The sequence below is a fragment of the Babylonia areolata genome, chromosome 1 (assembly GCF_041734735.1).
Source record: "Babylonia areolata isolate BAREFJ2019XMU chromosome 1, ASM4173473v1, whole genome shotgun sequence".
Lineage (NCBI taxonomy): Eukaryota > Metazoa > Mollusca > Gastropoda > Neogastropoda > Buccinidae > Babylonia > Babylonia areolata.
Genome location: NC_134876.1, coordinates 44244730 through 44259222, shown reverse-complemented (window position 1 = coordinate 44259222; position 14493 = coordinate 44244730). Strand labels below are relative to the sequence as shown.

The 14493-nt window shown below is 40.6% G+C and overlaps 1 protein-coding gene across 2 annotated transcripts in view; it reads right to left on the bottom strand.

Moving 5' to 3' along the window:
- Positions 1 to 10842: 10842 nt before the first annotated feature.
- Positions 10843 to 14493, bottom strand: part of LOC143292304 (coiled-coil domain-containing protein 154-like) — a 41232-nt gene continuing 37581 nt past the window's right edge. For both annotated transcript variants that reach the window (XM_076602500.1, XM_076602508.1), the window contains exon 15: positions 10843 to 12116. The gene's annotated coding sequence lies outside the window, so the exon portion shown is untranslated. The remainder of the gene's footprint in view (positions 12117 to 14493) is intronic.

Genomic DNA, 14493 nt, shown 5'->3' with positions numbered 1-14493 from the left:
GTCCTATACACCCCGACTGCATGCAAACTTACGTGCTGCATAAAAGGACAACACGACGATTCCTTGTCGTCCCTGTGAGCTGAGTGGTGGGAGTGGGGGATGAGAACAAGAAGTGGAGACGTGGAGAATGCGGGGAGAGGGTAGGGTCGGAGAGGAGTGGGGGGGGGGGCAGGGGGGGGGGGATGATGTGAGGGTGGGGGTGGGTGGTTGGGTTTTAGAATGCACCAGAGATCTCTGTACGTCTCCGAAGGCACAAACAAGAGATGTGTTTTAATAAAAACTCGCTGGGTCGCCAAGTGCGTGCAGCTTTGCTGTAATTATGTACAGTTGATCAGTTCCCAATATACTTTGACATAAAAAAACCCCAAAACAACTGCGCGATTAAAGTAAAGCTTGATTTATTATGTATTTATTTATTTTTTAAGAGAGAGTTTGAAGTTTCACGCCACTGGTCTGACAGATTTGTTTCCATCCTTCCCTGCCCTCTCCGACACACCATACTCTGCCCGGAGTTCATAACTGACTTTATCCTCAATGATGTCTTGAATCTCTGTTGTATTTGTAAATTTACATGCGCACCAAAGAGAGAGAGAGAGAGAGAGAGAGAGAGAGAGAGAGAGAGAGAGAGAGACAGAGAGAGCGTTGTTGTTAGTTCTGCATTGTTAACCGCCTGTCCAGGACACCTGCTTCCACAGTGTCAATTTAATAGCGCGCGCGCGCGCGCGCGTGTGTGTGTGTGTGTGTGTGTGTGTGTGTGTGTGTGTGTTTGTGATTTCAAGATCTGTTTTATTGTATATCCTCAAAGTCACATGCTGACATGAGAGAGAGAGAGAGAGAGAGAGAGAGAGAGAGATGACAATGGATAGAAAGAATTACAAAAATTAAATAAAAAAAAATAGCGGGAGGGAGAGATGGGGAGAGGGGTGGAGACTGAACACAAACATTAGTATAATTCAACGTTAATTATGTATGCTAGAAATCACAAGTGAAGTGAGAAGACTCGGAGAGAGACAGACAGACAGACAAAGAGACAGAGAGTGAGAGACAGAGAGACAGAGGAAGACAGAGATATAGAGAGATTGACACAATTGTTGTCAGTGTCAGGACAGACATGACATACCTGAACTCAGTCAATTAATGTGTCTGACAGGGCCTGGCACGAGCATCGAAGCAATCATTAATGAGACTTCAGCTTACTGGGGATTTTATGCGGGTGTGGTCGAAAATCTGTGTTAGCACTGACTCTGGCATTTAGGTCAGTACATACGTGTATCTCAGATACAGAAAGATACCGTTGAGAAGAGTTAGATGTGCTCCATCACCTCCATTATTATCGGCATCAGAGAACCCGACACTGGAATGTTCTTTGATACATCGCCTATGCTTTCTTTTAATGAATGGAAATATATCAGTATTAACAATTGGTTGCATGTCAAGGCCTGACTAAGCGCTTTGGGTTACGCTGTTGGTCAGGCATCTGCTTGGCAGATGTGGTGTAGCGTATATGGATTTGTCCGAACGCAGTGACGCCTTTTTGAGCTACTGAAACTGAAACTTACATGTCGCCTTTTTATCAGCAAACGTGTCCATAATATATCACAGAAATACTGAATTAAATATTCTTGTTTCTTGTAGTGTTCAGACAACCATCATGCGCTGGAACATTCTTGCAGTTCTAACCATAGATGATCAAATGTGTCACTAACTGGTGTGTGAAAAACGAAACCATGTTTGACGCTGAAGTGACTTGTCAAACCCATCAGTGATGTCACGGGGAAAGGCCAGGAGGGTCTTGGTCGAACACGTCACGTTTTCGAGAAAGCACGTGCTACGCGGAAATTCTTAATCCGGTTCCACCTTCCGCGCAAGTCACAGCCCACGCGCCAGGCAATAATCACATGATGACGTGATCTGAGTCACCACCGATAGTGTCCGTCAAGGGTGGTGATACACTGGGATTTCTGCGTGCCCTGTTGATACGGGGAATTACTTGTTAGATATGTATCTTTCGGCCTTCTTTGCTGTCTCTATTCTCTCTCATTTCAAGGCTTACTTTAAGTTTCAGTTTCAATGCGGTATTGCGCTTACTGATCCATATACACGACACCACATCTGCTTAGAAGAAGATAAAAAAAAAAAAAAAAAAAAAAAAGAAGAAGAAAGGATAGAGAGTGAAGCTTTGCTGTTTTGTGTGTAATTGCTTTTTGGCAAAAGGTTATTAACTGAAGAACGTATTTGATAATGATGATGTTAATAACAGTGAATCATTTTTTATACAGCGCATAGTCTTGCATAATGCATCTCAATGTGCTGTACACACTCTTCTCACACAATTCATGCACTAACATCACAGACAGGGGTGGGGGGTGGGGGTGTCCAAACATACCTAGTGGAAGAATGCTTCTTGGCAAAATAGGTAAGTCGAGATTGATTTAAATTCACTCAGAGGAGTGTTATATTGACTGTAAGGCAGCGAATTCCAAATTCTGGGAGACAGTGAAACCAAAACCACATTCCCCCAACTGTCCTGGTTTTTCGTTGGGGAAGTTTGAAGTTTTTCGCCGGAAGAACGACGAGCACGGGATTTCCTGCTCTAGTTTTCTACTGACATGTCCGCCAGTCGAGAGCATGTGCACAATCGCAAAGATCAAGACCCACAACAAGTGGTCGTGATGTCTATCAGGACGCATGCCAACATTTTCCAGTCAGTCAAGCTGATTTTTTTTTTTTCCCCATCATCTGCACCGTTTCAGTGGCATTACTCCCACGCCGCTCATTTAGATTCCTCCATACACGGCCACAACCGGGTTTGTTCGTCACAGTTCCAGCGTCGGCAGTGCGCAGGGAACCATCGATGTTAGGTCGCTAGGAGGCCACACACCAGAGGAGACCCTGCACTGCTGCTGAGTCACTTCGGTGGTGTTCAGTGGTGCCTGTTCTGATTTAACGTACTTAGGACACCACCTACTAAGCCCCCTACTAACGACAATAATGGCTTAGTCGCGGAGCCAGACTGAGTGAGCGTCCCCCCCCAGAGTGGAGACCGCCACCATGTCCCTCAAACAACAGCCCCTCATGAATCTGCCGACACTGAAGACATTGACAGGACTCACCCCAAGCACGGAAGTGGAGGGGTATCGAAACTGAGGTCACCATGAGAGCAGGGCATGAAATGCCACAGACTTTGGGATTGCTTTATTTATACTGATGATGATGAAGAAGGAGGAGGATGACGATGACGATGATCATGTTGCTATGGAGGTCCATTTTGGTTTGGGACTGCATGACAAGGCTGTACTCTACGCTTCCTGTCATAATGATATCCCGGCGTTAACCAGGCCCGAGAGATACAGACACTTGCAGTGTTGGTCAGGTAATTAGAGCAACACACCCAAAGACGCATCCTTGAAGTGGATGACACTCGACTGTGTGGTCCCAGTCTCCCCATTTATCAGCACACTCAACTCTGGGTAGGAGCCGGCCACGGGCCGAAAAACCCACCTCCGCTGGGATTCGAACCCGCGTCCTCCCAGCCGTCAGTCCGCGACGCTAACCACTTCGCCACGGCGTCTGGTGTCAAGCTGAAATTTAGTTCTAGTTTCATTTTCTGCGTTTGATGAAAACTCTCTCACAGCGACACCAAAATCACCAGTCATGCTTTAAATTTCACTCGTATAAAGTATTCTCCAGAAAAGAAAACTTGAGATAGAGAAAAAAAAAGTTGTCTTCCACGTTTGAAGAAAACTTGGAAGTCCCTCCCTCCACAGCAACACCAAAATCACACCGCTCATGCTTAAGGCAATTTTATTCTTACAAAATATTATCCAGGACGAAAACCTCCGTGGAATATGATTAAGGAATTATTTATTGCGAAAGCAGTTAGAAAGTGATGATACGAGCATAGTATGTTTCGCAGAAGCCCTCAAGCTATGTGACCTCACTTTGATGCACTTCAAACTTAAGCGTACTTAAAATCAAGTGACATAGGACAGCGAGGAAGCGCTAAACAGACCTGGGTTGAAAATGTCGGGTTTGAACACAGGTGTATGAAAATCTCTTTCTGTGGGGAATGTGGCGTGACATTCCTGCGATAGGTCAATGCTTGTCTCTTTCCGGCGACTTGAAATTGCTGCGTCAGTGTCACATTTTGTGAAACTACAAAAAACAAACTTTAATATACACACACACGCACGCGCGCGCGCGCGCACACACACACACACACACAGACTCGATGAAACTGATGCTCGGTGGAACGAAATGGGAATATATAACCACGCTGAACCCTTTATTGCCTAACAGCCGTACGGAATTATTGAAGGTTGTTATGAGAGTGTTCATGTGTTAATGAGTTCAACATACTACAAAGAACACTTTGCTCTTCCCCCCAATCTTCACGGTTCCTCAGTCCTTCGTCACCCATCGATCTACACGGTTTCATTGCGTCGTGCTGATGAAATAGGTTTTACACGTTTAATTTTCTCTCCCCACTGACCTGCCCCACCCCCTCCCCATGGAAATTTGCACTACTAATTGTGCCATTTAATCAGCTATGCTATGCAGAATAGGATGTTGGGTTCTCAGTGCAGCTGTTCTGCAATGTATATATTGACACCGAATTATAAGACTGATTGATTGATATGGATACTTATATAGCGCCTACCCTCGGTCGGAGACCAAGCTCTAAGTGCTTTACAAATACGGGGTCATTTGCCCAACAGGCTGCCTGCCTGGGTAGAGCCGACTGATGGCTGCCACTGGGCGCCCATCGTTCGTTTCCCGTGTCTTTCAGTTAGATTTCAGGCACACACACACACACACACACACACTTAGACAGACAAGTAATATTCTACGTGAATGACAGTTTTGATTATCTACCCCGCCATGTATGCAGCCATACTCCGTTTTGTGTGCATGCCGGGTATGTTCTTGTTTCCGGCATAACCAACCGAACGCTGACACGGATTACAGGATCTTTAACGTGCGTATTGGATCTTCTGCGTGCGTATACACACGAAGGGGGTTCTGGCACTAAATGAGCAGGTCTGCACATATGTTGACCTTGGAGATCGGAAAAATCTCCACCATTTACCCACTACTGAGGCGCCGCCGGTTACCGAGATTCGAACCCGGGACCCTCACATTGAAAGTCCAACGCATAAACCATTCGGATATTGCGCCCAAGAGAGAGACTGAGAGAGAGAGAGAGAGAGAGAGAGAGAGAGAGAGAGAGAGAGAGAGAGCTGTTTCATGCCAAAGGCCCACATCGATAGTGGACATTGAGAGAGAGAGAGAGAGAGAGAGAGAGAGAACGGTGCGCGCGTTTGTGTTCAGTACTGTGACAGCGGCAGCGTCAGTGTGTATTTGTTCAGTGTTTCCATCTTTACTGTTCACTATTTATATACATGTATAAGTCTTTCTGTTTTAAATGGTCATTATATTTAAACAAAACTGAGGGGGAATATTGCCACATGTGGTGTGAATCTGTGTGTGTGTGTGTGTGTACCGGTGTGTCGCCGGTGTCACTGTGTATATGCATCAGTGAGCAAGCGTAAAAGAGAGCATATGCATATTTTTTTAAAACAATGCATGAATTAAAGTAGGTGGGGAAAGGTAGCCTTACGTTTTAATGACAACAACAACTTATGATGCACTGATGTACAAACAACAAATAATTTTACCAGCTCAGTGTCAGACCACATATTCTATGATGACTGATGTGTTTATGGACCCCGTTCGGTATTCTCCGGCATGACAAAGCGGTCCGGCGAGTCAGCTCACTTATTCACATGCATGCCTACACGCACACACACACGTCATCATTAAACAACAAAAACCGCACGCATTCATATACACACACACTTACACACACGTACTGTGACACACACGTGCCACACACACACACTCACGACACACACATATAAAACATGCTCGTGCTGATCACGATCCCTGCCTTCCGGGCCGCTTCCTCGATCGGGACACACAGAAAGTTTCCTTGTATTACTGTTGACACAACATACGATAAGAATGCCGGTGGCTCACACGCATGACAATGACGAACACGTCAATGTAAAGCATTCTTTTGCTGTTTTACTGCCGTCAACTTAGCAAACAAACAAACAAAAAAACAAAACAAAAACGAAACACCACTAAACACACACACACATATATATATGTACGGGACTCATACATCAGAGAGAGAGAGAGAGGAAAAACGCTTCCCTTGCTTGGTAGGTACATAGTTGGAGGACACGCACACACAACATGCAAATCATTATATGAATTTTTTTTCTTAAATGCATGACTGCTAACTTTTCATGTGCGTATGTGTTCGAATAAACTTGAGCAACACATACACGCTCGCGTCTGTTTTCGCAGGCAATCATTATTTTCAAGTTTTCTTCATCTTCCCCGGGTCTGTACACAAGGAGTAAATACAAGAATCTGAAATTAAATTTTCTTGAATAATTGGAATGGTTACAGCTATCCAGTTCACAAACACACACACACAGACACACAAAATCATTCGAAAGCGTTCACACAAGGGAAATAACTATGGTACATACGAACTCAGTAATTAACTCCCATTATGGGATTTTTGTGTGTGTGTGTGTGTTTTTGTGTGTGTGTATGATGAAATGAAAAAAAAAAAAAAATACAAGGCTTGGAAAATGAGATTGTCAATTACTTCCTCGTCTGACAAGATAAGTCATAATTAAATGTTTTCAAACATACTATACAACAAACCATCACTTAAATACAAAGCAACTTCAAACACAATGCTGGCTGTCTTTGTCAAGTAAATGTCACAACTGTTTTCCATTTAACAGTAACATGGTAACAGGTAAAACTATGACATAGAATGCATACGTGGGGGCATATCCTTATACAGATTTCCTTATTGGCATTTTTGAAAATTTTTTATAGTTTAATTTTCCCCTTTTATTTTACTTTGTTTCAATGTTAAGGCCAGACACGGTAGTACAAAAGCGTATGAAGTAAACTTGAAGGTTATGACTTTCTGCGACATGGTATGCAAAGATATTGGACCAAACATGTCTAAAAAGGTCATTTTGTGCAATTTGTTGTGATGGTTTCCATGGAAATGAATCCAAAATGGCCGCAAACAAAAAAAATTAAAAGCTTAGAACCTCTTTACCTTTATAGATATGTTATTTCTGTTTGTTTTATTTGATTTGTTTGTATTTGTTCTTTATTATAATGCAGTGGTATTTTGGAATTTGAATAAATACTTTTTTTCTTCTTTTTTTGTTGTTGAAATGTGTATAAATTCCTAGACATATTATTTTTCAAATGAGTGTATATTCATTCTTTTACTAGTACTATACAAACCACCGCACTATAATAAAGATGAATACGTAAAGAAAGAAAGTACCAAGTTTGAACATGCCATCTTTTAAAGTTTTTGAGCATTAGCATTTAGAAAAATGGTATTACGAGGACAAAACACAAAACTCAGAAAACAGGAAAAGAAAGAGATGTGCTTGTACTCACAAGAAATCACACATGTTGATGCTGTTTGAAGCTTTATTTAAGTGAATATAGTACCCAGGTGAAACGGACTATAAAGATTAGATGTTGAAGAAGCAAATGATGCGTAAAAACGAAAATCACAAATAATCATGATTTTGGTCAAAATTTCACTACCGTGTCTGGCCTTAAGATACACAGCTTCAGTAAAGTGGACCTAAGACCCTAGCCAACACACTTTTCAGTAGAACAAAAACAATTCACTCCCAACACTTAATGTGTATGGAGAAATTTGAGTACTGTGTTGTGATGGTTGTATATATAAATATGTTAAAAAAAAAAATCATTCATCCCGTCCATGAGAAATGCTACCAGCCTATGTCACCCCCTGCACCCCCTTTCCTCCAAATGGGCAACAGAATCCTATCAGCAGACAGTGGTGGATAAGAGGAACTGGACGTGCTGATTGTCGCCAATCCATGCCGTCTTGAGGCCTGCTTGCTACCTCCTCAACTCATCCTGTGCCCCTGTGGCGCAGCACCGTTGCCTCTGTAAACACGCAGCATCCAGATCTTCAATCTAGTCAACAAGGAAAGCATGCACTTTTTAACAGGCCGCTAGTTTGCTCAGCGGCCACCTGTTTGATGTGCATCCAAGAAATGCAAAACTGTCACGCTGTTGTCCAACTCACAAATGTCTGAAACTGAAAAATGCTGAGGACAGTAAAAGGAAAATGCAAACTGAATTTTATGCAGTTGTTATCAAAAAACAAAACAAAACAAACCAAAAAAAATCCATTAATATGTAGTAAGTCAGAAAATACAAATGTCAAAGCAACAAGACAGGATAATCAATGAAATAAACATACTTGGTAATGTATTAACTAGTAGTAAGATAATAACAATTCAAAAACATCATCTGATCTCAAAGCAAAAAAACAACAACAAAAAAACAGCAGAAATTAAATGACATGACACACACACACACACACACACAGAACGATTTCAGCACCAAAAACAAAACTAAAAAACAACAAAACTTAAATAATAAAAAACCCCAAACAAACCAAAACCACCATCCCCTCCCCTCACTCTTCCATCCAAAGGTTGTATACAAGTCACTGCAAACTCACACAAAGAATCCACACAAGGGGAAAAAAAAGAGACACAACATATACTTTATTGGAATTCAGCAGTTCAAGATCACTAATATCACAGATGAAATGGCCAGACTACTGATTACAGACCTTCTGGCAGGAGGTCAGAAAACAAAGCACAAGAGTCCAATGATATACAAGAAGGAGCCTTCAAGACACATGATGATAACAGCGCTCTGTAAAGAGAGTCAAGTAAAGAGTCTGCTACCCATCTAAACACATTAAGAGTACTATGCATTTGATAAGTGTGTGTGTGTGTGTGTGTGTGTGTGTGTGTGTGTGTGTGTGTGTGTGTGTGTGTGTGTGTGTGTGTGTGACGTGTGTGTGTGTTTGTGTGTGTGACGTGTGTGACGTGTGTGTGTGACGTGTGTGTGTGTGTGTGTGTGTGTGTGTGTGTTTGTTACATGCATATGAGGGCTGTTCAATACGTTCTGAGATGTGGATGTCTGAGAACACCTACCAGCAAGCAGACCAGTCCAGTTTCTCAAAGTACCCTCCCTCAGCTCTGAAGCACTTGGTCATTTTCTCAAACCACTTGTCAAAGACACCCAACCATACTGACTGGGCTATTGTGGAGATAAAGCCATCAAAGTGACCTCAGGCATCTTCTGGAACTTCTCCTGTAACAGTTTCTTAACGAAAGGAAACAGAAACCAGTCACAGGAGGCCAGAAGCCAGTTGCATTGCTTGGTTCTAACTTTTTGACAGTTACACGTGACTAAATGCCTACGTTGACCGAACTACGCCATTGGTCAGTTCCATACTACACACAGTTAGTAGCGGGTTACGACCATACTAGGCTCTTCCGTATGAGCAATACAACTAGCTCTACGTCTGGTGAACAAGGCAAATGGGTGACTAGCATCACACTGTTTTCATCCAAAGAGTCAAGAGTTGCTGCTGCAGTAAGAGTGCTGGCATTGTCATGATGGAGCAGCAGTCTGTGGGCATCTGTGTGTGGGAGGCACTTGCACCATTCCTCGAAGACCTTGTGTAGACAATGGTCGATATACCAGCTGGAGGTCATTATCTCCCTTTACTGTTTCATGGCTACATGGCCAGATTTGGAGAAGAAACATGCCACCATTTTTTTTTTGTCAACATTCCTTAATCTTTTGAACTCTACAGATGGGTCCTAACCTGGGGAGACCCACACAACTGACTGCTGCTTGGTTTCTGGACTTCCCAGACATTTGAATGTCCATTGAACTCCCTCTTGAGCTCTTTAGTTCCTGCTCTGCCTCCTGGTATGTTATTCCGAGACTGTCCTTGATCAAGGACTTAGCTATGGTTACTTTGTCCTCAGCAACTGGGTGTTCCTGGACAGAGCTGGTATGGCTGTCATCTTTAAGTGCCATTTTTTTAAGTGAAATTCTTTGTATTGCCTGAAAACTGTAGCCCTGAAATCAGACTATTTCCCCAAACACACAGACAAACTCAAAAGTCATTCTTTTGGAGGCAAGCCTTTTTGAAAGTTGTACATGATCACTGCATGAAAATCACGTCTGCGCAGTTCAGTGTTGACTTGAGCACAGCCACCATGGCTCTGTATTTTGTCTTGCAGTTCAAAATTCAATGGTTTTAATAATAGGTGTGAATGTTGTGATACGTTATGTCACATCTCTGAACTTATTGAAAAGCCCTCATATGCTGTATAGGCAACATTTGTAAGGACACAAGCATCTCTGTGTAAAACATGTGTATGCATGTATGAGTGAATGTGTGCACATGCGTGTGAGAGTGCAAGAGATGCCCATAACTTTAAAGCAAGTCCACAGGAAAGAACGCATCAATAAAGAAGCAAACGACAGATTGAAAAGTACAAATGAAACATTACCCTGCTTTCTGTTGTGTTGACATACATCTTATTGTGGTCAATTATGACACACAAAAAAGGAAAGATGAGTGGACAAGAAAGATTATTTCTTCTGCGTGTATCTTTATAAATTTGTGTTAAGGCTCGCATGATTTTCACCTAATAACTCAGACAGTAAAGCAAAAATATTACTGTTAAGATATGACACAGGGAGTGTAAATTCAACACATGATAACTTGAAATTCTCATTCAAGCTAAAATCATTGCTTTCTTCTATTTGTCATTCTGCTTAAAAAAAAGAAAAAAAAAAAAAAAAAAAAAAAGCAGAGATGCTGAATCTATTAACAAACGAAAACTTCCCCTGTCCCCAGCCCCACTACTGACCCCTCTCAATCCCCATCCTGACACAAATACAAAAAAAGACATAACCATTCTGTATGGAAGGGACTGAGACAGCACAGTGGAAAAGGGAGCGATGGGGAAGGGAAAGATGAATAATTTCTACACTGTAGCTTATGGATTCAAATGACCTTTGAACAATATAACAACAACAAATAGGAGCAATGCAGCATGAAGAAACCACCAATTTATGAAATGAATAAATAAACAAATAAATAATGCTGTACATGAAATCTGACATGTATCAGTAATCTACTTGGTATATCACTTCAGGATATCAGCCGGCTGACATAAAAAACATAAATTATTTTTTTTTTTTTAAAGAAACCCACTGAAATACTGACATAACCTTTGACATTCTGAACATCTCCATATTAGACATTTATGATTAATATAACTAGTATAATGCCCAGAGTATCAAGCTAGTATTTTTAACGTTGTTTTTTCACATATTTCATTTGCTGGGTAAAGCTTTCTTTCACACAATCCAGTTTCTAATGAAATCAACACTTACAATTTACAAAGGAATTACATTACTTTGAATATATTTGGGTGGGAAAAAATGTCAATTTTATTCCAAACATTTTCTGATACAGTATATTTTCAAAAATGGATACCATTAGAGCATGCAAGAAAACACTATCATGTGTTGTTGTAGTGCTGAGTTATGCTGCTCACATTTCCACTTAAGAGCGACATACAAAAAAAATTGTGTGCAATTTTTCCTAATAATTTGCTAAAAAAAAGAAAAAAAGCTAAGTTGAAGCTAAATTTGTTGTCACACACACACACACACACACACACACACACACACACCACACATTCACACTCACACAAGTTAAGTTGAAACAAACACTATCCTTAATACTAACAGGTATGGCTGGAAAAAAATATATTTGTGAAAAATAAATCACAAACAGCATTAAATTCATGAACACCATTCATTTATGTGTAACAACTACTTCAGCAATCTTGCTATAAAAAAAAAAAAAGCTGTGAAACACTGGCACATTACTTCACAATATACACCATCATGTTTATGGCAAATTACCTCACTATATATACCATCTTTTCCGAGCACAGTCAATCCTCTCAATAAAAGGGTAGCTAAAGTGGTTTGCACCAGAGAAGTAAAAAGTTTATTATATTGCACAGTTTTTCTTCCAGGTGACATCCAGCGATGCCGGTATACTGAGGGGGCAGGAAGCAGCGATGGAAGGGGATTCTGTGGCAGTTCCCCAGACCCAGTTCACTCATCTACAAGAAGAGACCACACAGAAAGAGAATGTCTACACTCACAGCACTCAGAGAGAGACAACAGTGACAAACCATTGAAAACAATGCACACACAAAGTCTCATTCAATTATATGTACATCTACTGCTTAAAAAAGAAGAAGAAGAACAAGAGAGGCAAGGCCTTCAAGACTCACTTGTGATACACTTTCAAAAAAAATCCAAGCTTTTTATGTATTGAGTATAATTTCAAAATGTAATGTTTAAGATGAGAAAGATCAGTTTAAAGCAAATTAACTCCCCTGGCATTACAGAATAATTTCCCTTTTTTACTATCTGCACCAAAGACATGCAAAATAAATGTAACTTCTATGCGTAGCAAAAGAAGTTCCTGTTTGAACAAAAAATGATAATAATGACTGCTCTTATTGTTGTGTCAGAATATCAGATCAAAGTGCCAAGTTTAGAGAATACAAAAAATATAAATATAACAGTAAATGCAGTTTGCATATAATTAGGCTTCATTCTTTATTTTTTTGTGCCCATCCCAGAGGTGCAATATTGTTTTAAACAAGATGACTGGAAAGAACTGAATTTTTCCTATTTTTATACCAAATTTTGTGTCAACTGACAAAGTAGTTGCAGAGAAAATGTCAATGTTAAAGTTTACCACAGACACACAGACATCATACACACACACACAGAGAGCCAACCGAACACCGGGTCAAAACATAGACTCACTTTGTTTACACAAGTGAGTCAAAAAACTGCACATATATGCGTAAACCCTTTCAAAAGTTTGATATTTGATGTACACTTTACATGATAAATGACATACCTGTTTTCAGTTCAACTGTGCAGTTAAATAATGAGAAAAAGGATCCTAAATGTGTGACCATTTACAAATTAGTTAATAATTGATCAAATAAGGCTAGATTGTGCTTAATCTAAGTGAAATAAGTAAATTCACAAACATAAGAAAACTAACACAAACTGACTTCTCCACACAAACAAACACATACATATTCACTCAAATCATTAACGTCATTATACAATCTACCAAAAACATATCTGTAAAGAACTGGAACAAGAAGCAGTCAAACTTTAGATAATCAAGTTCAAGTACAAGCTCTTATTGAGCATAAAAGCCTCCAAAACTTTTAGCGACAACTTTGTATCTAGCAAAAGGATTAGGATGATTTGTATAAAAAAAATCAGGTTATAATGAAAAATGAAATAGCCAAAACAACAACAACCAAAAAAAAAAAAAAAACACACAAGCCCCCCCCCCCCCCCCCCCCCCCCCCTCCCCTCCCCCAGTAATTCTGTAACACACTATGAAACTCATAAAAGTTTTCTGTCACAAGTATCAGTATCAGTAGCTCAAGGAAGCGTCACTGCGTTCGGACAAATCCATATACGCTACACCACATCCGCCAAGCAGATGCCTGACCAGCAGCGTAACCCAACGCGCTTAGTCAGGCCTTGAGAGAAAAAAAAAAAAAAAAAAAAAATCTTGTCACAAGCAAGGCACAACCCAAACTGAAATAAACCAAAGCACAGATACACAAGGGAATCACACAGCAGAAAGGAAAGCCAGCATCACTCTACGATATCAAATATCTGTGCAGCACTCAATATACACTACATTTTTAATTAAGGCACTATAAAAAATCACACACAGGGAGGGGAGTGGGAAGGAGTGAGTGAGAGAGAAATACGCCTGTTGTATATACAAGACCAGCGGCATATATGCATATAAACACATATCCTTGTAATGCTGATAGCAACAGTAGCAAAAGTAGCAGAAACAATGGTAACAGGAAATTAATGGAATTAAGAATCTAAACAAAATGGATGTAATGAACCGATCTGCAAGCATGCGACCAGGAACCAAATTCCGTAGCTGTCAAAATCCTCCTTCCACCTCTCTACTTTTTGTGATGACAAATAAGGATGAGGAATGAATTACCATGGCAATGAGATCCGTTTAGGGTTGGGACAACATGACAAGGCTGTAATGATATGCTTCCTTTCAAAATTTTTCCTGGTATCAACCAGTCCTGAACTGCAGTATCAGTCAAGGAATTTGAACAACGATCCTAAAGATACATCAATGAAGTGAAATTATGCTTCCACTGGTCAAAATGAACTCATAAAACTGATCCATGAAATAGCAAGAAGCAGCTGCCAAACAGATGTACAGATGAACAGACATACCAGCACACACAGATAAAAGAACACATGACTGACATATTTCTTTACTTTCTGCAGTTTCAAACACACACACACACACATAAGCACACAAACATGCACAGCTGCCTGACAACAAATGTTAAGCATTAGTTTCAAAATAATCATCGTGAACACACTTGGGCTAATAAAAAAAAAGAAAGAAAT